This window comes from Heterodontus francisci, chromosome 1 (assembly GCF_036365525.1).
Source record: "Heterodontus francisci isolate sHetFra1 chromosome 1, sHetFra1.hap1, whole genome shotgun sequence".
Classification (NCBI taxonomy): Eukaryota; Metazoa; Chordata; class Chondrichthyes; order Heterodontiformes; family Heterodontidae; genus Heterodontus; species Heterodontus francisci.
In genome coordinates, this window is record NC_090371.1 from 149,416,911 (window position 1) to 149,443,619 (window position 26,709).

Genomic DNA, 26,709 nt, shown 5'->3' on the forward strand with positions numbered 1-26,709 from the left:
CTTCCTTATCTAACTTTGTCAGCACAACAACCCAGGTCTCTCACTCTTACCTGAAGATCCTAGGGGATCTGAGGGACTGCAGTGAGATGAGTTCTCCCAAGGTCAAGAGGAAGAGGGCAGCCTCTCCAACCAATCAGGTATGGACAAGGGAGTCAGTAGCAAAATTGTAGCCCCTCCTCCCTGGAGACCATGCACCAAGAGGATCCAAGACCTCAAGAGGGCATGACAGGTGGGTGGCATAACACTTTTAGGTGCCAAGCCCCACACTGACTTTCACAGCATTCTACTGCACAGCACTCCTCAAGGCAACACATCTTGCACCTCCAATCATTCCTCTTTCTCCAGGCATCTCCCATTCCCATCTGAACATCCAACACTCTCACTCACCCTCATCCTATTGCTCTCTTGCATCCATGCCTCACATTCACCCTCCGCAAATGTTATTCTTCTCGTCTCTCCACACAAGCCATGACCAACACTCGCACTTCTCTGCTTTCTTTCCTTGCAGGAGAAGACAGCACACAATTGGAGGAGAGGCAGAGACCGAGCAGGGGTGGGTGCAGGGTGGAGAGGTGATCCTCCAGTCACAGGCACCTTATTCGCCACTGGCAATGCATGCCCACCTGTTCCACTGGGAAGGAAGTCTTGGTCCAGGGGGCTGCAGATGGCAGCAATCATCTGCTGTGAAAACCTGAGCCTCCTGAGGCATTGGTGCTCAGACATGTCGGGCGAGCTGGTCCTCTGCCTGTAGACCCTGTGGTGTGGGTCTCGCCTCCTTGGAGCTGAATCTCAGTGGCATTGACCTCTTCCCTGCGGAGCGGCATAGCCTGAGGAGCAGGATGTTGATGATGCTGCTGGTGGTGATGTTGCTGCTCTTCTTGGCCCTTAGAAGAGGGGGACAGTGCAGCTGCATATGCTGCTCCCATGCAGTGTTGAAGGCAGCAGCAGGGAAGTGCAGCTGAAGATAATTAGGGATTAATTAGGGAATTAGGTACTCAGGGAATTATAGACCATTCAGCCTGACGTCGGTAGTGGGGAAAATTCTAGAGTCCATTATCAAAGATTTGATAGCAGAGCACTTGGAGAATAGTGGTAGAATTGGGCAGAGTCAGCATGAATTTACGAAAGGGAAATCATGCTTGACAAATCTACTAGAATTCTTCGAGGATGTAACGAGTAGAGTTGATGAGGGGGAGCCAGTGGATGTGGTTTATTTGGAATTTCAGAAGGCTTTCGACAAAGTCCCACATAAGAGATTAGCGTGTAAAATTAAAGCACATGGGATTGGGGGTAATGTATTGTGATGGATAGAAAATTGGTTGGCAGACAGGAAACAAAGTGTAGGGATAAATGTTTTTTTTTCCGAATGGCAGGCAGTGACTAGTGGGGTACTGCAGGGATCGGTGATAGGACCCCAGCTACTCACAATATATATTAATGATTTAGATGAGGGAACTAAATGCAATATCTCCAAATTTGCAGATGACACAAAACTGGGTGGGAGGGTGAGTTGTGAGGAGGATGCAGGGAGGTTTCAGGGTGATTTGGACAAGTTGAGTGAGTGGGCAAATGCATGGCAGATGCAGTATAATATGGATAAATGTGAGGTTATCCACTTTGGTAGCAAAAACAGGAAGGCAGATTATTATCTGAATGGCTATAAACTGAGAGAGGGGAATATGCAGCGAGACCTGGCTGTTCTCGTACACCAGTCGCTGAAGATAAGCATGCAGGTCCAACAGGCGGTAAAAAAGGCAAATGGTATGTTGGCCTTCATAGCGAGAGGATTCGGGTACAGGAGCAGGGATATCTAGCTGCAATTATACAGGGCCTTGATGAGGCCACATCTGGAATATTGTGTGCAGTTTTGGTCTCCTTATCTGAGGAAGGATGTTCTTGCTATAGAGGGAGTGCAGTGAAGGTTTACCAGCCTGATTCCTGGGATGGCAGGACTGACGTATGAGAAGAGATTGAGTCGGTTAGGATTATATTCGCTGGAGTTCAGAAGAGTGAAGGGGGATCTCATAGAAACCTATAAAATTCTAACAGGACTTGACAGGGTAGATGCAGGAAGGATGTTCCCGATGGTGGGGGAGTCCAGAACCAGGGGTCATAGTCTAAGGATATGGGGTAAACCTTTCAGGACTGAGATGAGGAGAAATTTCTTCACCCAGAGAGTGGTGAGCCTGTGGAATTTGCTACCACAGAAAGCAGTTGAGGCCAAAACATTGTATGTTTTCAAGAAGGAGCTAGATATAGCTCTTGGGGCGAAAGGGATCAAAGGATATGGGGGGAAAGTGAGAACAGGTTACTGGGTTGGATGATCAGCCATGATCATAATGAATGGCGGAGCAGGCTCGAAGGGCCGAATGGCCTACTCCTGCTCCTATTTTCTATGTTTCTATGTAAGGTGAATGAAGTGATGGAAAGGTTAAGAGCCTTTCAAGAAGTTGGTAATTACCTGTCAAGCAGTGAAAGCACCGTCTGAAAGATGAAGCGCTTTGAACAGCAGTCTCTCAATGGCCATGGCTGGAGCTCTTCAGTCTAACTGATCAAAGCTTTCCCAGCTTGTCAGTTTCATTCAAGAATCTCTTTTTGCTGTTCACTGGTCTCAGCAATAGGTCAGGAAACAGGTGTCTTGACTAAGAAGTCTAGAATTGAGCATTAAAATAGTGTTAATTTGCTTTTTAAGTACCATAATTACTTACACGACAGATACAAGGGGGTTCCCCACTCACCTTCAATGCCACCTTGTTGAAACCTGGAAGTGGGCAGAATGATGTCGGGATCCTGATCCAATATCACTTTTAGAGGATTTAACTTCCCTAATGGGCCGAAGGGCCTGTTTCTGTGCTGTATGACTCATACATGAAAATCCATCTCCGATTGCTTGGGAAAATGCTCCCTCTGTGTCTGCTCTATCAAAGCCTTTCAGAATTTTTAGGCCTCAATGAGCCTTTTCTTTTGAAGAGAAAAGAGACTCAGTCTGTTTATTCATTCCTGATAAGTATAACTTTTCAGTTCTGGTATCATCCTTTTCAATCTTTTCTGCACCCCCTCCAATGCCTCTATTTCCTTTTAATTTTATGGCAATTAGAACTGTACACAGTACTCCAAGTGTGGTCAAGCTAAGGTTTGATACAAGTTGAGCATAAGTTTTCTTCTTTTCAGTTCTACCCCTCGAAAAATAAACCCTAGTGTTTGGTTTACTTTTTACTGGCTGTATTAACCTGTATTGCTATTTTTAGTGATTTGTTAATTTGTATTCTGTTATGACCGAGGCAGGAGGAGTGCACTGTTTACTCTTGTTCCACTTCTCCACGGGTCACAACATATATTTACATTTTTCCACTTACCAATCATAGACTCTATTTTTATCCCAGAATAAAACACACCAACCAGATTTCTTTAATAAACAACAAAATTAGCAGTTTATTATAAAACAAGTCTTAACCAGTAATGAAGTAAAGCATAAACACACAGATTGAAAAATTAAAGTTCCCTTTTTATCTTAGCCCACACTCACACACACACACACACACACACGCATACATATATCGGTTAACCAGAAAAATAAAAGCGATTTTGGTTTTAGAGGTCTGTTACAAAAAAATCCTACAAAAAAACACTTAGGCTGAATACTTGGTTGTTCTTGGAAAAAAAAGATATGGAAAGATGTCCTTTGTTTTGGTTTGGCATTCCAAATGCATATAGATGGCTGTCATTGGGATCTTCCTAGAACCGTTCGTTCCAGGCGATGTTGAAGATCAGCTTGGGTAGGTTTTGCAAGAAATGCAGTGACAGTGGCTTCAGATAGGCCTTACAGCAGAAATGCGGCAACAGGGGTTTCCACACATTCGAAATACAGGGTTTCTTCAAATACAGGAGGAAAGAGGAGATTGACACACTGGATACGCAAGTATTTTTTTCCAAGATTCTTATCTTCCAAGAAATATATAACCTCCTTATTTCTCTTATCAAAATGTAATGGCTGCAAAATTCCGCTCCTTGGCACTGGGTTTTTGGCACTATGAGTGTCAGTTTGCCTCTAAAATGGTGACAACAGTGCGCTTGCAAACTTCTGGTGCTTACCATGCCGATGCCATCTTGATAAAGTGTTCGTGCATACAGGGAATGTCTAACAGAAGGAATGTCTGCCTGAAGAATGTAAAGTAATCAATCATGAAGTCAATCAGTGTGTAACTCAGTGCTGCCATTTTGGTTCTGAACACTCCAGCAAATACCGTTTCCTGAACACACACAGCTGAACATGTATTAAGCATCATGAAGGTCTCTCCCATCAGCATTATTTAAAGGACTCATCAACTACTTTCAAGTTAGTTGCTGATTGATTTCTACTGGCTCTTGATGCAATTGTAGAAGTATTTGGTTCTTTCTTGGATTGTTCAAAGTTGCTGAAGTCTACAGGGTACAGCACCTGTTGTAGGATTTTCTTCTGACTTCAAGGATTCTGTAGAAATCACTTACTCCAAGACATTGGTGCAGTAGTTTGCATCTGCCTTGGCCCTTAGTATGACAGGGAAAATAAGCAGAGGCAACTCAGAGCAGGACAAGCTGCTAGAAGAGAGTCATAGAGTTAGTCATTTACAGCACAGAAGGAGACCATTCGACCCATTGAGTCCATGCTGGTTCTCCACAGAGTGAATCAGTCAGTCCCACTCCCCCGCTCGATCCTCGTAGCCCTGCAATTCTACTTGCCTCAAGTGGTCATCCAATTTCCCCTTGAGTTCATTGATTGTCCGTGCTTCCACCACCTTTATGGGCAGTGAGTTCCAGTTCATTACCACTCGCTATGTAAAAATGTTCTTCCTCATATTCTCCCTGCATCTCTTGCCTAAAATTTTTAATCTGTGCCCCCAGTCCTGTACCATTAGTTAATGGGAGCAGTTTTTCTTTGTCTAACGTATATAAGCCTGTCATATTCTTGATCACTTCTATTAAATCTCTCCTCAATCTCCTTTGTTCTAAAAAGAACAACCCCAGTTTTTCCAAACTAACCTTGTAACTAAAATTGCCCCATCCCAGGAATCTTTTGTTAAAATTCTTTCACGGGATGTGGGCGTTGCTGGCTCGGCCAGCATTTATTGCCCATCCCTAATTGCCCTTGAGAAGGTGGTGGTGAGCTGCCTTCTTGAACCACTGCAGTCAATGTACTGTTAGGAAGGGAGTTGCAGGATTTTGTCACAATGACAATGAAGGAATGGTGATATAGTTCCAAGTCAGGATGGTGTGTGGCTTGGTGGGGAACTCACAGATGGTGGTGTTCCAATGCATCTGCTGCCCTTGTCCTTCTAAGTGGTAGAGGTCGCGGGTTTGGAAGGTGCTGTTTAAGGAGCCTTGGTGAAAGTTGCTGCAGTACATCCTGCAGATGGTATACACTGCTGCCACTGTGTGTCGGTGGTGCAGTAAGTGAACGTTAAAGGTGGTAGATGGGGTGCCAATCAAGCGAGCAGCTTTGTCCTGGATGGTGTTGAGCTTCTTGAGTATTGTTGGAGCTGCACCCATCCAAGCATTTGGAGCATATTCCATCACACTCCTGACTTGTGCCTTGTAGATGATAGACAGGCTTTGGGGAGTCAGGAGGTGAGTTACTCGTGACGCAATTTGTTTCTGTTTTATCTGGTTATTATCACAGTGCTGTTTGTAGGAGCTTGCTGTGGGCAACAGCTGCTGTGTTTCCTACTTTACAACAGTGACTACAATTCACAAAAACCTTCATTGGGTGGAAAATGATTTGGGACGTCCTGAGGTTGTGAAAGGTGCTAGAGAAGAGCAAGTTATTTTTTGTAGAGAGAAAATGGAAAATTTCATGAGAAGACTGCTTAAAAATCATGAGGGGGTCAAGATGTTCTTTGAAAGTCTCAGAAGAGACAGGCTGATATTTCTGACAGAAAAGAGAAATACTGTGTGTATTTGAAAGTTATCTACAAAAACTTAGTTCAGCTCCTCGAGTTGGGATCTTTAATTTTAGGTGCTCAAGGAGTTGGAAGAAAGATGTTCAATAGATACATAATGGTATTTGATCGCTGTTAGATTATTTGTTTGCATTTTAATACTTCAAATCAGGGCTTCTGGGATGCTTTATCTCTTCGAAGACTGAACTGTAATCTTATTGAGGAACAAGGCAGACCAGTGTGTAAAATTAACAAGCAGGGCTTGCGGATTGTTTACCTGGCAGTGCTACAAAAACTTACAAAGATCTCAAAGGATAGATGGACAGTCTGAAAGCTTTGGAGGGTTGAGATTCACCCATGACATCAAATAATCTAAGGTAAGAATTTTTTTTTTAATGTGATACTAACCTATATGTAAATTTGTATTAAATGTCAATGCTAGAAATTGTTCAACATACTTTGTCAACATTAGCATACCTGTTTTTTTTTGCTTTGTAGGCTCTTCGAGGTGCTGGCCATTATGTGTATGCTGATCAACCAGAAGTCTTCAATCAAAAGGTGTTGCAGATCTGCCGTACTGTAGACTAATGAACTGATAGCACCGGAAATCTGCAGTACTGTACATTAACAATCAAACAGCACTGGGAAAGCCTGCTATCTGATCTGCCATTTTTCCTATCAATAAATCTTTCCTTTCACTGAAATGTAGCTTCAGTCCAATCTCTCTGAATTGAATTCACTGAGCTTCGGAATAGCAGTAAGAAAATGATAACTGACCTCTGTGTTGCTCATACTCAAAGCTTCATGGCCTTGCACACCACCTTTCGCCGCACCCCCCCCCCCCCCCCCCCCACCACCCAACACACTCCAAATCTCTACGCCCTACAACCCTCCAAAAACTGTGTGACTAAAAAAGGGAGGGGGTAAGGAAATCACTAGGTTTGGACCCCTGATCACAAAGTGCTCGTGTGTGAAAGTTGGGGGGGGGCGCGGGGATGGGATCAGAATCAGATTCCCCACAACTCCATCTGCAGGAATAGCCTGCTGCCAGAACGGATGAACCGGATCACAATATTTGGACAAGGTAAAGCACAATAACCTGTTTGATATCATTGACTTTATTATGATAGTCAGGTCCGGTCAGGTTAGGTTGGGTTGGGGCGGGTCGGGGCGGGTCGGGTCAGGTCGGGCGCGAAAAAAAATTAAAGAACTCGGGCCCAGAGCGGGTTCGGATTGGATGTGTCAAGTCGGGCCCGGGTCAGGTTTCAATTTTATACCCAAACAGGTCTTTACCACAACCATCTTCCTTTGTGCTTGGTATGACTCCAGCCAGTGGAGAGTTTTCCCCCTGATTCCCATTGACTCCAGCTTTGCTGAGGCTTCTTGATGCCACATTTGGTCAAGTGCTGCCTTGATCTCAAGCGCAGTCACTCTCACCTCCCCTCTTCAGTTCAGCTCTTTTGTCTATATTTGGACCAAGGCTGTAATGAGGTCAGGAGCTGAATGGCCCTGGTGGAACCCAAACTGAACATCAGTGAGCAGGTTATTGCTGAGCAAGTGCCATTTGATAGCACTGTCGACGATACCTTCCATCACTTTGCAAATGATCGACAGTAGACTGATGGGTGGTAATTGGCCAGGTTGGACTTGTCCTGCTTTTTGTGTACAGGATATACCTGGGCAATCATTCTGGTAAATCTCCTCAGCACCCTCTCAAAGAACAAAGAACAAAGAACAAAGATAATTACAGCACAGGAACAGGCCCTTCGGCCCTCCAAGCCTGCGCCGATCCAGATCCTCTCTCCAAACATGTCGCCTATTTTCTAAGTTTCTGTATCTCTTTTCTTCCTGCCCATTCATGTATCTGTCTAGATACATCTTAAAAGACTCCATCGTGCCCGCATCTACCACCTCCGCTGGCAATGCGTTCCAGGTGCCCACCACCCTCTGCGTAAAGAACTTTCCACGCATATCCCCCCTAAACTTTTCCCCTTTCACTTTGAACTCGTGTCCTCTAGTAATTGAAACCCCCACTCTGGGAAAAAGCCTCTTGCTATCCACCCTGTCTATACCACTCATGATTTTGTACACACTCTCAAGGACCCTCAAGTCCTTTCTCAGTGTGCTGACCAGAACTAGATGCAATACTCCAGTTGGAGTCTAACCAGACTTTCATAAAGGTTCAGCACCCCTTCCCTGCTTTTGTACTCAATGCCTCTGTTTACGAAGCCCAAGATCCCATATGCTTTACTAGCCACTCTCTTAATATGTCCTTCCACCTTCAAAGATCAATGTGCATGTACCCCCCGTTTCTTCTTTTCCTGCACACTCTTTAGAACTGTGCCATTAAATATATATTGCCTCTCCCTATTCCTGCTGCCAAAATGCATCACCTCACACTTGTCAGCATTAAATTCCATCTGCCACCTCTCTGCCCATTCTGCTAGCCTATCTATGTCCTGCGGCAAGCAGTTCATATCATCCTCACTGTTTGCCGCACCTCCAAGTTTGGTGTCATCGGCAAATTTTGAGATTCTGCTCTGTATTCCAAGATCCAAGTCATTTATGTATAGGAGGAGGAGAAGAAAGAGATGAGCTCTCAGCAGGTGGTCAAATCCACCCAGGGTTTTCAGGGAGCAATTTTCCTGCATGAAGCTCAGCAAGGAACAACGTGTGAGATGTCTGCATTCAGTGAGGAGGTCCTCACTGAAATCTGTCTCCTGCTGCAGCACAACCTCAGAGTTCAATAAGGATGCATCGCCAATGGCTGTAAAGGTGACTGTGGTCATGAACCTTTAAGCATCTGTCTCTTTCCAGGCTGGATCAGATAATATTTGCAACATCTCCTTGTTTGCCTTCCATAAGGGAGGTCGCTGAGGCTCTGTATTCCAATCAAACCAATGCATTCCTATTTTCTTGCCAGAGAGAAGCAGGTGGAGCGGGCATGCAACTCTGCTAGGATTGCAAGTATCCCCATGGTCTAGGGTGCCATTGACTGCATGCACATTGCTTTGCAGGCACTGCATGTCAACTCCTGAGATGTGCCACAGTCAAAAGTGATTCCACTCCCTCAAAGTCCAGCTGGCATGTGACAATACACAATGCATCATGCAGGTCAATGCCTGATATCCTGGCAGCTGTCACAATCCCTTCATTCTGCTGCAGTCCACTATGCCAGCTGCATTTGAGCCACCATGACAAACCAAAGGGGGGCTCCTGGACTACAAGGGCTCTCCTTTGATGACCTGGTTCATGGCCTTGATGCACAACCCACACATAAGTAGGTGGCATGCATATAACAAAAGCCATGTTGCTACATGAACGTGATAGAGCAGTTCATTGAAGTGTTTAAACAGTGCTTCCACTGCCTGGAATGATCTGGAGGAAACCTACAGTACTTGACAGAGTGGGTGTCAAGATCTATGGTGGTCTGCTGCATGCTGCACACCCTCCTCATCATGAGGGCACAGTCTTTGTCATCAGCTATAGGGAGAGCAGCTGAAGAGGAGGAGAAGGAGAAGGAGGAAGGGACAAGGCAGCCAACACAACCTCTCTTTCTGGCCATGATGTCTGTGATCAATTCATCTGCGAAACCAGTGACCACAACCCCAATTCTCCATTCACCACCAGCGCCACACCTTCCCTGCCCTCTATTACAGACTATCATGGTATCCGTTTGTCCACAATGTAAAAATAAAACTGTCACAAAATCAACATTCCAAACCAAATTTATATATCAAACCATGCGCTATTGGATACAAACGTCAATCAATCACCCTTGTGCATTCCCTTATTGCCTGTCTTCCATCTGCCTTTGCTCCTACGCAGTGCCATCTCAGTAACTGCAGAGTGGCTGGTGAAGGGCTGATGACTTTCAATGGGGGAGACTGCAGATGGTCTTGTAGGACAACATTGAGCAGCTGTGGCCCTAGAAAGCTAGTTTCAGACTGCGCCATCTTGGCATGGGTGGCAAATGTTTGAGGACGTCTGCTTGTGCTGCAATAGAAGCTGAGATATCAGCCATTAGAAGCTGCAGCATGGTTGGGTACATATGTGTGTTAATAGAGTAGGTCCTCACTTCAATTTTCGAGAGGATAGGCTCCAAGCTTTGTGAAAAGCCCTGTGCCAGGTTGACGACGGATTCCTCCATGTTCCTTAACATTGACATCATACTTTCTGGCAGACCTATCTATGCACCAAACATTTCATCATGCAAATCCATCAACCTTCTTCTAAGCCAATGTCTAAAGCACAGGCAGTGTCAGTGTCTGAGCTGGTGGCAGCGAGTGTGAGTGCAAGTGACTTTCTTCATCACTCTCTTCCTGCTCTTCCACCTCGTCTTGCTGTTCCACCACTGCCTGACCAGGTTGCAGATCTTGAGTAACTGAAAGGAGAAAGGGACAAAGGTAGGGTTGTGGTGAGGGGAGGGTGGGGAAAGTAAAAGGTGCATGCTTACACCATCCACAGCTTGTAAATCAGAAGAGATTGTGGGATGAGGGGGAAGTGAGATGTGAGCAGGCAGATTAGGTATGAAAATACCATCTGAGCACCATCTTTTCCATGGGGGCAAGGACATGCAGCCATGCCTGTCCCCCTCTGGTTAGGTGCTGCTGCCTCCCGTTGTGTGCCACCTTGTCCTGCAAGAGAGAGTAAAGTATGTTAGGGACTGTTGCACAGTGTGTTTGGGTGATATGGCTGTCATGGTTAAGTAGACAAAATATGCACAAGCTATGAGATGTGGGTGTGATGCTTGCAGCAGTGCTATGCGTGTGAGGGTGAAGTGAAGCTATGAAAGTTAGATATGAATTGTAATTGATAGAGACTATTGGCAAGTGAGTGAATGGGATGTGGTGCATTGAGCAGTGTGTGAGACTAGTGGTGCAGTTGGTGGGATATGGGATTTGAAGATACATTCACTGACCTTGATCACTCATGTGAGAGCAGTAAATCTCTTGTGCAACTCCATCCAGCTCCTCGGGCATAGACTTCTGGTATTGACTGCAACGGCTTTCTGATACAACTGTCTGCAATCCCTTTAGGGATCAAAAGAGAAAGTCGAATTCCCAGATATGACTGAAAGCATTCTGGCACAATATTTCACATTTTAAATAAAAAAATGTTACTATACAAGAATAAAACAAAGCAAAGCACTACAAACTTAATACTACAATTTGGAGAAACTTAGATTTTAAACTGAAAATCTTAACAGAACATGAAAACGTATACTTCAAACTCTAAGTCTCAACAGAACACTCTTATTTGACTGTTACTTCCAACCCAAGAATTTCCCTAAAAGTTACTGGACCTTGGCAGTTTGTTCACTTCTGGGACCAATCCAAAATGTACCACGACTCTTAGGAATTCACGTCAATTTCCTTAATTCCTTAGCTATCTTCTGAGGTATTAGATCTCACGGATCTGGCCTTCCCAGCTTGAGCACAGGCCTGCCTCAAAGCAGAAATAGCCCTGGTTCCTGATGACCTCTTTGCTCTAAAAGCCAACAGCTTTCCAAAAACCAACCTGCTTTTCCTGTGAACAACAAACAGCCTGTCCAAAAGCCAACTACTTATCAAAAAGCCAACTGACTGATTGTGTTATCAAGCACACAGATCAAAAACCCAACAAGCACCCCCTGCATTATCTGTCTGAATAGCAATTTAGTACACGTAGGATGTCCCAGATTGCAATTTAAACTAATTATTTCCAACTCCATATCTCTTTGTTCTGGGAAATCAGATGAATAATTTAAACCTCTGACTGTGGCAGCTGTCGACACACTGTTTCCATCAAATAGTTCAGAGAGGCTCCCATTGTGTAGTCTTCACACCTCCAATCATGACCTCGCTAAATAAACATGGGCCACCAAGCTTTGTTCACCAGCTTCTCAAACCAGGTTTTTTCATTTGTCTATAATTTCAAAAAAAATTCAATTCCCAAATTAAAAATTACCTCCGGAAAATTAATACAAACCATGAAACAGATAAGCGTAACACTTTCACCCTAGAAAGAAATGAAAATTCATCACCATAGCGATGAATTTCCATTTACACCAACAAGAATAAAATAACTTATAACATGCTATACATTTGAACAACAATCTTATCACATGTAATACCCATAATAGCGGTCGGTCGGGCAGTCGGTGCATAGTGATGTCAGTGCATGGGACATCAGCGCGTGCATGCGCGGATTAATACTGGCAGGTTTTTGAATGCACTCGGATGATGTGGGCGATCGGTCTGCATTGTCAAAAGATACTATGATTAATTTTATAGCTCTATATTTTAATCACATTGTTGCTGCATCATTTACTTAAATTAAGATCAAATATTCCAATCATTTGGAAATGTTACTACCTCAGCCTTGCTTGCATTTTATAGTACTTGATTTCACTAGTGTAACCCCTGTTACGGTCAAGTGAAGAGGGGTTGAAGGACTTCCCTCTTTTCCCTCTCCTTGTTTGACCACAGCAGGTTTAATTCTTTCTTAAAGTGGATGTACTGGCCAATTCAGTAGGAGGTTGATTACTTACTTGCTATGATCATAACAAGAACCAATCAGACTGGTTTTCTTGAGTTAGCAAAGAAAGAGGTTAACTTTATTGTACCTATACCGAACTAACAAAATAATAAACAACACACCAACTTTCACTCTCAAACACACAAGGTAGAGGTTTGTACACATGCACAAATAGGTTACAGAGTGGGGAAAGGTAGGTTGGTTGAGTTAGAGTCCATAAAACAGAAGAGTATACAGTCTATGCCGATTGGTGGTTTGGCTGGCTTCTAGCTGAATTCAGTGATCCTGAGGCTTTTAATTTGAAGAGGTAGATGACTGGGTCAGTGAGTCTCCATTGGAGATAGCGATGCGGATGATTTCCTCCAATGGGGTTTCTGATTGTAGCTGGAGTATGCAAGGGTGGTCAGTCAAAAGGCAGAATTTGAAAGCTTTCAAGTTGGAATGGCGAGAGAGAGGAAGAGACCCCCACTTAAGATATTGTTACGACCAGGTGAGAAAGGTATTTCAGGGTTCCTCTCAGCCTTCACCGGGTCTTACCGTAACAGGGTTTAATTTTAAACACACCGCGTTTTTAGCTCCCTCTTGGTGAATCCTTGTTCACCGCATTCCAATTATAAGGCAAATAAACCAGCACAAACAGGCTTTCTTAAGTTTAAAGAAGAAAAGTTGAAATTTATTGAACATAAACTTAAACTCTAATTCTGTTAATGCCTACGGATACATGACGTGCCCATGCTAGCATGTACATGCAATACATGCATGCAAATAGAGACAGAAAAGAGCAGAAGAAAAATAAAGTGGAAAAGGTTGAGGCAATATCTGAAGAGTTTTTGTTACGGTTCTTTGAGATCACTGTAGAGTCCTTGATTGTAGATGGGTCTTGCTTTTCATTGGGGCCCAGTATTCTTCTTCAACCTTGTTCACTGTTGGTGACTTTTCTCTCTTGGGGTTCACGTATCTTTAGTAGATTCAGAGGCTTGTGAGAAACAGATGGGAGCAGACAGGAGAGATCTTATCAGTCCAGGAGTAAACAGATGCTCACTCCAAACTGCTTGTATGATTCAGAAAACCCCAGGTAGTGGGCGGGCTGTCCATCACCGGCAATGGTGTCAGCTGCCTGTGCGTAGACATGATGCCATTTTTAAAGGGCAGTCAGCCCTCCCGGCTTATTTAAATATTTAAAGACAGATGGAATAAAATTAAATAAATACATTTCTTTTGCCCCTCTTCCACCCCCTGCAATAACAATTACATTAGCTATTTGTCCTTTCCCCCCAAAAAAACTTACCTTTACCAACTGACCTTCCCCACTAAACTGCACAAAGATTAAAGTGCAACCATTGCATCATCGCCTACAGCCATGACATTTCTTTGACCTCGTCCACCCCCATCCCTGCATTGCGAAACCTACCTCCTCCCTCATCCTCACCAGTGTGGCACCTCGTTACCCCAGACAGGAATCCAAAGGCGTGGGAGTCCTGGCTGCCGGGCCGAAGATTGCAGCGGGTCATCAAGATTAGATGCAAGTATATGGAAATCTATTAATTTTTTAATTTGCATATGGTGATTGTGGTCCCATCACTGAGCGGCGTGGGGGCTGCCACAGTGCCTCACCACCACCCGGAAGATTGGGCCAGATCCTGCCGGCATCGACGTCCGTGGTGGGTCTCATCTACAGCCATCTTTAAGCAACCCCCATGCCACAGGTCGCGACGTCGAAGTCTCTTTAAAATCCAGCCCGTGATCTCCGGGCTGAAATGTTCTGGCCTGGCATATTTATCCATCTGCCTTTTCAGAGCTGTCTGGGAGGTTTTTAAGTGTTCCCGAGCCACTGCATAGGCTCTCGTGAGCCGTTCTCGGAACAAGGAGATGTAGTCTAACAAGGAAGATTCGGCCTTGTGTCCCAAAAACCTCTCCTTGTTTAGTTTTAGAGGACCTCTCACCTTGTGTCCATAAACTAATTCAAAGGGACTAAAGCCAGTGGACTTTCTGGTAGCAATCAGAATAAATCCCAGTCCTTTGTCCCAGTTATCGGGGTACTCATAGCATATTCATAAAACAAATAAAAGATAAAATAATTAAAATAAATACTTCAAACACATAACTCTGTAATTAAGAAAAGTATAACTTTAGTTGTAGGTGGTATTAGCATTTAATAAGTACTGTAAATTCTACTATACATAGGAAATGTAAGCTGCGGGGAGGATGTTGAGAGGCTGCAAAGAGATATAGGCAGGTTAAGTGAGTGGGCAATGAGATGGCAAATGGAGTATAATGTAGGGAAGTGTAAAGTTGTTCACTTTGGTCGTAAAAATAGAAAAGCAGAATATTTTTTTAAAGGTGTGAAATTGGTAAGTGTTGATGTTCAGAGAGACTTGGAGGTACTCGTACAAGGAACACACGAAATTAACATACAGGTGCAGCAGGCTATTAGGAAGGCAAATGGCATGTTGGCCTTTATTACAAGGGAGTACAGGAATAATGAAGCCTTACTAAAATTGTACAGGGCTTTGTTGAGACCTCACCTGGAATACTGTGTGCAGTTTTGGTCTCCACATTTAAGAAAGGATTTACTTGCACTGGAGGCAGTTCCGTGAAGATTTACTAAATCCCTGGGATGAGGAGGTTGTCTTATGATGAGAGGCTGAGTAAATTGGGCCTATATTCTTTGGAGTTTAGAAGAATGAGAGGCAATCTAATTGAGACATACAAGATTCTGAAAGGGCTTAATAGGGTAGAAGCTGAGAGATTGTTCCCACTGGTCAGGGAATCTAGAACATGGTGACATAGTCTCAGAATAAGGGGTCAATCATTCAGGACTGAGATGAGGAGAAATTATTGCACTCAAAGGGTTGTGAAACTTTGGAATTCTCTACCCCAGAGCTTTGTTTGAAATTTAAACCAGGCAGCTTGACTCTGACTGGTCAAGGCATTGCTCTGAGGAAACCAATCAAAGTCAAGCTGGTTTAAATTTCAAAAAAATCTTGGCAGTTAACTGTCAGTCACCATAAACTGGTGCATTCTCTATGGCAATGTTTCTACCAATCAGAGTCCACTTGCCAACCAATCAGCATACTCTTTTCTTACAGTATAAATTTGTTGTTTCCCTTACATTGATATTCTTGCGAATTGTCCTGATGAGTGCAAGATGAAAAGCTTCAACAAAATGATTCTATTTTCAGCAATACTCAAGTTTTGTACTACCAAACGACTAATTGACAGATACCAAAATAAAGTCAAAATAGAAAAGTACACTATGGATAGGAATATTTTATATCAATTTGGCATTTAAATGGTTATGTTTCATTATCATTAAGTTGGTTATGCTGATTGGTCTAAATGCTTTGCTTCATCTCTGTTTATAATCTGAAATGTTTGGTGCATTTTGTAGGTGTATTGTGACAGCATTTTCTGGTAAGAAATCCTAGGTTCTAATGCAGTTCCTGTCATGTGCCAGTTCAAAGTTGTAATGACCAAGAATGAGTGAATGTGGGAGTCATCATCAACCTAATGATCACTTTTATTTTATGTCTATTCTTATCTTAGAGATTATACCCACAAAAATATTCAGTCGACATAACAATGGCATGTCTTCTTTTAGTTATGTTCAGTTACCAATATCGGCCTGAATTTTATTCGGGCACCGTGCTCCGTGGGGGCGCCCTTTGAACTTGGCAGCATGTCTGCATTCAGTGGTGGCCACCAGGCCCCAGCGATAATTCACGTGGGGGCTCATTACATCACTGAAATGTGCCACTCCCCCCCATATTACGTGGGAAGAGGCGCGGACATCCGGCACAGTGAGGAACCTTTTGAAAGCTGTGTAGCAGGTGCTGGGGCCCTATTTAAAGTGCCCCAGCACCTGCTTCCTGACAGCTGGCAAAGAAATACTTACCTCAGTATTGAAGAGTGTCAATCTGGCAGCAAAGCAGAAAGTGCTGCAGAAACCCAGCAGGTCAGGGAGCATCTGTGGAGAGAGAAGCAGAGTTAACTTTCAGGTTTGTGAAGTTGGCCAAGTTAACTCTGCTTCTCTCTCCACAGATGCTGCCTGACCTGCTGAGTTTCCCCAGCACTTTCTGCTTTGCTGCCACATACCTACCCTGCTGTGTCCCAGTGTTCTGTGACGTTGCAATCCTCTTCTTCCACTCAAGTGTTACATTGCTTCTTATAGGTGTGCTGCACCTGAGTGAATAATCTTAATGTTGTACATTCCAGGACATGAGACTTAAATGTATCATAAAAGGCAAATAGACAACAGGAATAAAACCATAATTGAAGAATATTTACATACTATGGGCTTCTAATCATCGAACTGTGAAAAGCCACAGCCAAATATGCATTTGGAATCTGTATTCATTTCTCTGCTAACTGTTATGTGAAAATACATGTAACTGCCATTAAATGATCTTTGTTAAAAAAAATGAAAATTTGTTCATATTCTAGCTGTATTGTCAGCTAGAAATATTACATCAATAACTACCATCAGCTGCTCCAGACGCAAAGTGCTCGTGAACATGTGTCGATGTGTAATAGTTGGAAAACCATGACATCAGCACAGATTTCCTCACCAGTCCTGCATTGGTTTTCAAACATGTGCAAGACAAACCTTGCAGCCAGAGGTTGGAGCAGTTACATGGTGGAGTCACCTTTGCATTTAAAGCACCACACCAAAAGCCGAGGATGGCAGAGGGGTACGTTAGGGTAGTCTCACAGTGCAGCAAAGCCTCCCTCTTCGGTCTCTTTCAGGCTGTGCGGGCAAGGCAGGAGGTCCTTTTCACCAGTGATGGTAAGAAGAGGCCCTCCCGCCTGAACAAGGTAGTCTGGCTGGAGCTGGCAGAGGAGGTCAGTAGCCATGGGGCCATCCGGCTTCAAAGGGTCCAATGTCGGAAGGGGATGAACGAGCACCGCAGCAGTCAGCTGGGGCCCTCTAGGCCTTGTGCACACAGGGTACAAGTGCCAAAGTTATCCACAGCCAAAGGGCAATCAGATCAGCAGCACTCCTCCAGTCAGGCAATTAGCGCAGAGGTTGCATCAAGAAGGGGCAACCTCTCCATTTACAGAGAACACACTGACACAAATGGGAATGCACGGGTGTCACAGCAATGTAAATACGTCTTTCACTAGATGTTCCTCACCAACATGTGTGTCTTTTTCTCTGTGTGAATGATATGTGCCAGCGTGTAGCACCAATGAGACATCCCTTTGCACCGTTGGCCCTTCAGGAAAGCCAACGTATGCAATAACATCATTGCCATGTCACCATTACTCATGAGCATCTCCACGGATGTAATGACATTGACAGTGGCTCAGTCAGCTGCTGCCTTTAATGGTTGACACTGGGATGCTGCAGGTGTGGACTGGTGGGCAGCAGATGAGCGAGGGTGATGCGTAGCTCGCAGAGCTCATGTTGGTTCCTATGGAGCAAAGAGCCTTTGTCTGATAAGCCACTGCCATACATCCCTAGCTCACTGCTAGCCCTGTGTGCAATGCCTGGGTGCCATCTTCCCTCCCATGCACCTTTCCTGTTTTAGGTCCTCAGCATCCTCTAGTCCAACGAGGAATCCTGTTGACGTCTCTCCTCATCATGCCAGGCCTGCCCCCTATTGGGTGCATAGTTGTGCACAGCACAGCGAGCAGCAAAGAAAGGAGTTGGTCTTTTCGGCCCTTAGAACAGGGAATCACCCTATCTATACAGGCATTGGAAGCGCTCTTTCAGCATGCCGATCTCCTGCTCAATGATGGCTCTTGTAGCTCAGTGGCTGGCGTTGTATCTCTCCTCTGCAGCAGTGGTGGAGTCCCTCACTGGTGTCGAGATCCATGTCTGCAATAGATAGCCCTTATCTCCAAGAAGCCATCCCTCCATCTGAGCCAGTTCAGTGATCAGCAGTGGCAGCTGGGACTGGCGCAGGACCCAGGTGTCATGGCAGCTGCCTGAGAAGCAGCACAGATTTCAATGAAGCATCTCCGGTGATCACATACCAGTTTCACCTCGATTGAGAGGATTCCTTTAATGGTGATGGCTGCAGGTGGTAGCCTGGTAGGAGGCCTGATGGCCACATTGGTGCAGTCTATGAACATTAAAACCTATGGTTCTCTGGCAATGGTGCCTGGCTGTGAGAGTCTGTCCTGAAGCGAAAATACTCACTGACCCTCCGATGTAGAGCATTGGTGACCTCCCTGATGCTGCGGTGCACTGCTGACTGTGTGACCCGACAAAGGTCTCTGGTGGGCCCCTGAAATGCTGCATAGGGGTCAAGCTTAAGAACCGCTGCCACTATGAGGACCGCAGGAATAGGATGTCCACTGAAGCCCATGGGCTGCAGGTCATCGTTGAGCAGGGCACCGAGATGTGTCACCACCCTTTCTACATGTGCAGTTGTCTCTGACACTGGTGCTCTGATATCTGATGGCATGTCATATGGGGCCTGTAGATGCACAGCGATCGTAATGGCGAGCTCCCCTTGGAGGCTGCTGCTCACGACCGGGGGCCTCTACGTTGATCACACCTGCCTGTTGATTTTGCCTCTGGTGCATATGAATCCTCAGGAGCAGAGGATCGCACAATGTAGGATAAACCATACCTATTTCCATGTGATAAATAAAGTTGAACCCTTCATTTATTCGAAGGTTCCTAACAGGGAAGGGATTGGTTTTGATGGATACATCAGGTGCTTTCATGGATCAACTATGTGGTGTGTCATGGCATTGCCCATCTTAGCCAACACTCAAAGTGGCACAGCATGACCACATCAAGATCCTACCAGCTGCATCGATTGCCCCCACCATCCATATAACCTTAATGCTCCTACCCTTTCTGGTCCCCTCCCCACACATAGGGTGACTAGAGTGCCATTGCTCCTTCACAAACACAAACAAACGCAGAACATACACTGTTTATGGAGGGAGGGTACACAGTATCTCACTTCATACCTGCAGAGCTTTCCCTCAATTAATCCCAGACCCCCTTCCTCCTCCCTTTAAGAATGCAGAGTGAGACCCCTGAATATCTGAACTTACCTACAGTACAGAAAACTTCTGCCTCTGATGGCCCGCTGGCTTTTCTGTTTGGTAACGGGATGGCACGTGATGGCCGCCTATTCAACATAAAATCCAGAAGTGTGCATCAAGAGGCTGCATAATCTGCGAGTTAGGTACTATTTTGAATATGATAATTGGGGTGCCGATGCCAAGCGGTGGGGGGTGGGGCGCACCGAGGTCCCCCCGCCACCGGTAATATGCAATGGGCCCTTCTCAACGTCAGGGGTCGAGGAGGGTCTCTTCCCGTAGAATTTTACCGGACCCGCACCGCGACCCGCAGTGTCGAGGGGCTGGTAAAATTCAGCCCATCATTTCTAATTTGAGGCATTGCACTTTGTAAATTCTTGGCACTCTGGAATAGTTGTCACTCTTTATCATTTTGAACTTGCATCATCTTCAGGTGAGCCACATACATTTATCTTCTTGCTGCCAATATATGGAGAGGAAACTAAACAGACATCAAATAGATCAAACCAAAATCCAGTCTTTAAATATTCAGTGCAGGTTCTAAATTAAAATTAAACTATTGCAGTTTTAATAAATTAAAAATCTGGCCCTCTGAGCACATTTAAACATAATCGATATTGTACCATTTTACTATACGATCAAAATTTGTCTTTCATGATGCATAAGTTTTGAAAACTTACAGATTGAATCGAAGTGACTCCAAATTTTAGTTACAGAATGTGATATTGAGAAAGCAGAACTAATAAGGATTTACAGCTTAAATGCATGAAAAATCAGCCTTGCATAAGTATTGGATACATTTAATCCTTATAAATAAATTACCAGAGACTATGTATTATTCAACACGAACAAATTCAAACAATTTATAATACATGAGGAAGCAATACATTTATTTATTAGCAACAAATATGACCCCCACTGACATTTCAGGAAGCTGACCCTCCATTAAAATTAAGTTATATTGCACTATTCAGCTCTTATGGTGTTATCTATTTTCAGATAAAGAACTATTTCACTGGTAATTATAATCTAACAATTTATGCATGAGTGCCATAAAATATAACAGACAACTCAATCATTTAGATGTCAGGATACCTTTGTTGCAAAATATAAAGTGTCATCTTCTTTTAAAGATACTTATGTCATAATGCTTGTAGATATAATGTTGAGTAAAACGATTTTCAAATAACTTGTAGATATATTTACTATATTCCACAAGAGATATAAAATGTTACTAAATCAGATCTCATTAGATATTCAAAAAATGTGTATTCATGCATGGCCAAATCAAATGGATTTAAATCTAATTTCAATAAGGTGCACCCATATGGGTATATTTAGAAATGAATTCCCTAGAATAGGAACAAAATGTTTAATTCTAATAGATAATCAACATTTTTGTGAAACCCAAAAGCTTTTACATTAAATAGTTACGTTTGCTTTTATCTGTACAGAAGGAATGCTCTTTGGTTTTTGGTTCCCATTTCAATGTTGTAACATTTTCGGGTTGTAATATTTAAATACAGAGTGTATATCATTATGTAAAATTGCAATATTCAGTAGTATTTTTGAATTCTGTTCAGTCCGCAGCTGTGACAATCTGATCGAGACTGCATGGAGCATTTTGTCATTTACTGTGAAGTTCAGATTCTATCAATCCTGCTCAGGACTGTAGTCTTGGTTATCCAAAAGCAGCATACATGGATCATGTTATTGATCTTTAAATGTATAGTGCACTGCAATACTTTCTACAAGTTAAAGCTTCTTTTTCCCTGAGTCACTATGGATGATTATCAAAGCAGAATCTAAGATGTGGAATTTATCACCAAGTATATGGTGCTTATTAAAATAGTCTGAGTTAAAAATATTCACTGGAATAGAAGTCATTTGAATGACTGTGTTTCGAAGTGTGTCTGAATTCTGCAAGTGGCCACTTTTCTATAGATGCACATCCCATATGGGCTAAATGGCAGCTGTTATATTTACAATCAAGAAGATGTCTAGCTTTGTTGGAAGTGGTGCCTTTTTAAAAGTCACTGTATCACCTTTCACATGCAGAACTGACAAAATATTTTCAAAGCCATTTTAAAAATAGGAAAGTTGGTATTTCTGAAAAAAGCAATGGTTATCTCTGAAGAAAACTATGGCCTCAGGTGAGACTGCATCAACAAGGCACTTGCCACTGCCACTTCCTTGAAAAGGATACATTAATATATATGCTATGGAACCATCCTAGGGTCATATTAATTTCATCATATGAACATTAATTTTAAACTGTTTCTGGAGTGAAGAAATGACTTGTTTTACAAGGGATCACCAGATACTTGGCTGCAGACATTTGCATACTAATAGACAGTGTTTGAAGAGACAAAAGAATTGCGCACTCAAGAATTAACAGAGATTGGGCTGGGCAATGGTGAGCCACATCTTGTCAGGGTGGGAGACGGCACTACACCCAACACCCACCCACTCCCACCCCGCCGCCCCACCGAGAGCTTTGGAATCCACAAACGCAGGAGTGGTTAAGCCAGTTGGTCACATGACTAACCGGCTGGTCCAGGCTATTTGAACTAGACACAGGACAGTTTGGGGGTCACACTGCAGATTGTAACTGAAGCTGGAACAAGACAGCCTCTCTCCTAGCTGGCTCTCTCTCACTTTCTCACAAGCCTCCAGACCCATTGAAGTCACTTAAACCTCAAGAGAGAAAAGACTCCAACATTGAAACGAATTAAAGTGTGCATTGGCCCCAACGAACAGCAAGACTTACCGGCAACCAAAGATTCCACGTTGAATTTAAAGGACCGTAAATAACTACCAGAAATTGCCTCAAACTTTTTCCCTTTATTTTTTCTACTTTTTCTGTCTCTATCTGTGTGTGTGTTTATCACATATGCATGCTAGCGTGGTTGTGTCACATACTCCTAGTCATTAACCGGATTAGAGTTTAAGATTAATAAACTTCCACCTTTTTTGTTTAAATCTAAGGAAACCTGTCTAATTTCTTTGCCTTACAATTGGAGCTGTGAACAAGGATTCACTAAGGGAGAGCTGAAAACACAGTGTTTCTAAAATTAAACCCTGTTACGATTAAAGCAGGCAAAGGCTGAGAGGGAAGCCCTAAACCCCTTCTCACCTGGTTGTAACAGAAATTTGGGGGCTCATCTGGGATTTTACCCACAGACAAATGAGAAATTGGAAATGGGAAACCAAATTGATCCCAAACAAAAGAGAAAAGATTTCAATACAGGTTTTCTTGTGGTTGTGTGTGTTAGAATACTAATATGTCAGCGACTGAAGCTAGTAGCTCTCCAAGCCAGGGAGAAGTAACTTGGGATAAGTTAAAAGCACTGTCTATGGAGGAGTTGAGGAAAATGGCTGAGCAGTGTGGAATCACTGTAAGTGGCAAGGCTAGGAAGTCTGAACTCCTAAGACTAGTAGCCAACTATTTTTCCCTTGAATCTGAAGAAGCAGAAACAGGGTTCGAAGTAAACCCTGACAGGGTATTGCTAGCAACAATACAATTGGAATGGAGGAAACTTGAATTAGAAGACAGGGAAAGAGGAAGAGAAACAGGAGAGAGAGAAATAAAGAGCTTTCCAGAAGGAACGTGAAGAAAAAGAGAGAGGAGAAAGAGAAAGCAAGACAGGAGAAAGCAAAAGAATGGGAGGAGAGAGAAAGGGAAAGAACCTTCCAGAAAGAATGTGAAGAGAGAGAGCTGAGGTGACTTGAGTTAACTAGGGGGCGACAGAGTAACCCCAGTGAAAGCATGGCCAATATGGAGGAGCGTAATTCAGGGCTGGGTGCAGAATTGTTGAAACTTTCCCAACTGATCCCAAAATTCAATGAGGGAGACATGGAGACATTTTTTGTGTCTTTTGAAAAACTGGCAAGGCTGTTAAAGTGGCCAGCTGAGGCTTGGACTCTGCTACTGCAGAGCAAATTAATAGGAAAAACCATGAGGTTTATTCCCTGTTGCCGGATGAGAATTCAGCAAATTATGAACTGACAAAAAATGCTATCCTCAGGGCATATTAGTTAGTACCGGAAGCCTATCGCCAAAAGTTTAGAACCCTCAAGAAGCAAACTGATCAAACTTACCTGGAGTTTGAAAGAAACAAGCTGCTGGTTTTTGACCAGTGGCTGAGGGCTCTTAAAGTACAGCTCAGCTATGAAAATCTCTGGGAAGTAATTTTGCTAGAGGAATTTAAAAACTCTCTTCCACTCTCCATAAAGACATATGTAGAGGAACAGAAGGTTTCCAGAGCCTGTCAGGCATCAGTTCTGGCCAATGAGTTTGCTTTCATTTATAAGTTGGTTTCTCAGGGGAGAACCTTTCCTAATCACCCCCACAGATCTGAAAAGGACAAAGGGTGGGAAGGTAATAGAAGCCCAAGAAGTCCTGGGAGAGAAAGAAAAGCATAGGAAAAACAGGGGTCCCTCCTCCAGCCAAAAAGGAAGGTGCTATACGTAGGAGTAAAACCCGGAGACCTGTTGTAAGAAAACAGGGCAGTTAAGAGCTGACTTCTGGAAACTAAAAGGAAAACCTGTAGGGTTAATCAGGGAACACCCGCTCAGTGATGGAGAAGGGATCCTGATGGAAAGCACAGCAGAACAAGCTGTGGCTTTAACTGCAGTAAGAGTGAAACCCAGGAAGTTTACGGCTGCAAGTGCAGGAAAATTTAATAGGATTCCTGAAGGTTATCAGGGTTTTGTTTCTGAAGGGAGAGTAACACCATACTCCTCGAGTTGGGCAAGCAAGCCCATAGTAATTCTTAGGGACGCAGTGGCCACAAGATCCTTTTTACTGGGAAAAGGCCTGACCTTTCCTGCAGAGAGTGCAGTAAACACCAGAATGGTGGTGAATAGTATTGGAGGGCAGTGTATGCCTGCACCTTTACACTGGTTGCACTTGGAGTGTGACCTAGTTTCAGGACCAGTGATCGTAGGGATTGTCCCTAGTTTGCCTGTGGACGGGGTTGACCTGCTCCTAGGTAATGATCTGGCGGGGTTGAAGGTGGTAGCGTCACCAGTAGAGAAAGAGAGATCACGGGAGGTCAGAGAAACAGGGCAGTGGGAAGAGACGGTCCCCTGCAGTTTTCCTAAATATATAGTGAATCAAGCCATGATCAAACCAGCTCCCCCAGAGGAGACTGAATTGGCACTGCAGGCAGATGACCGTGAGGTCTGTCTGTCTGAGACTTTCTTTGGAAAGTTAGAAGACCCAGGGAATAAGTTACATGGATCTTCCCCAGCTGAGGCTCAGCTTCCCTACTGAGAGAGTTGGCACAGGCTGCCCAATCTGAAATTGAAGCAGAGGGAGTCCCTGACTGCTACTATCTAAAGAATGAGGTACTGATGAGAAAGTGGAGTTCTCCTCACAAACCTGAGGGCAAGGAGTGGACAGAGGTTCACCAGCTGTTGGTGCCGCAGAGGTACTGGAGAGAAATAGTAAGAATGGCCCATGAAACTACAGTGGCTGTACATGTCGGCATACGAAAAACCAAAACCCGCATAAGACAGCAGTTTGACTGGCCAAAACTCCACAAAGATGTGGTGGATTACTGTAGGAGTTGCCACATGTGCCAAGTTGAGAGGAAACCCCAACCTACAGTGAAATATGCGCCCCTAAGTCCTGTATCGGTGTTTGGAGGAGCCCCAGCAGAGGGCTGGTGAACTGTAAGGGACCCCTGCCAAGAATAAAGGGGACAGGCAGGCACAAGGCTGGCAAAAGGTTAGAAAGGAAAGCAGAAAAAGTGACCAAGAGAGCAGGTTAAAGGAAGTCTGGGAGGAATGGCAAATGGAAACCCCTACTGTCTGGTCAGCCAACCCAAAATATTTGAAAAATTAGACACCACATCCTCCTATGTAAATACAGACACTGGAAGCACCCCACCAGAGTGGCTAACGGCATTTACAGGAACCTGCAGAGACAAAGAAAGTCCTCAAGAGGGTAGAGAAACCATGAGGGTGATGCCTCATCTAGTCAAAGTGCTGCAGGGGCGTGCAGTAGAATCTGGGCAAATACCTGCAAGCAGTGTCCCAGAGGACAAAGGGCAGATTAGCAAAGAATTCTCCCCCACAGTCATGAAAAAAGGGAACCAGCCATCCCTTAAGATAAAAAGCCCTTGCATGACTCATCAAAGCACTGAAAGTGACTTCAGAGTGGAACTGCCCACTGCTGCCATCCCTGAGCAGTACTCCATCCTAGGGATAATAAAATATAATCCTCCCCCTGCAGACTTCAACAAGAACAAAGACACCCTAGGCAGTCATGGAAATGTGCAAACTGAAAAACTTCCCCAAAAACCACATGCTTATTGGGCTGTCAAAAAGGGCAGTTTAAAGCAATGCTGCTACCAAGAAAAGACAGGCTGTAACAACTGTTAGGATTTCTAAATGAATGAGAGAGATGCATATGTGTTTTCCTGTACTTGTCTTCTCTCCAGTCCCTTTTAATGAAATGATCTTTTTAAAAAATCACATTTTATTCCGCTGGTTGAGGAGGTGTCATGAAGGCTCCCATCTGCTAAGAATGAGGCATATTAATTTTGTCATATGAACATTAATTTTAAACTGTTGATGGAGTGAAGAAATGACTTGTTTTACAAGAGATCACCAGACACTTGGCTGGAAGAATATTTGCATATTAAGTGACAGTGCTTGGAGAGACAAAAGAATTGCTCACTGATTCAATTAACAGGGATTGGGCTGGGCAATGGTGATCTACATCTTGTCGGGGTAGGTGACAGCACTACACCCCCCACCGAGAGCTTTGGAATCCACAAACACAGGAGTGGTTAAACCAGTTGGTCACATGACTAACCGACTGGTCCAGGGTTTTCGAACTAGACATGGGACAGTTTGGGGGTCACACTGCAGATTGTAACTGAACCTGGAACAAGACAGCCTCTCTCCTAGCTGGCTCTCTCTCATTTTCTCACAAGCCTCCAGATCCATTGAAGTCACTTAAACTTCAAGAGAGAAAAGACTCCTATACTGAAACAAATTGAAGCATGCACTAGGCCCCAATGAACAGCAAGACTTACTGGCAACCAAAGACTCCATATTGAACTTAAAGGACCGTAAATAACTACCAGATAGTGCCTCAAACTTTTCTCCTTTATTCCTTCTACTTTTTCTGTCTCTATTTGCCTGTGTGTTTATTGCGTATGCATGCTCGCATGGTTGCATCGCATGCTCGTAGTCGTTAACCGAATTAAAAGTTTAAGATTAATAAACTTCCATCTTTCTTGTTTAAATCTAAGAA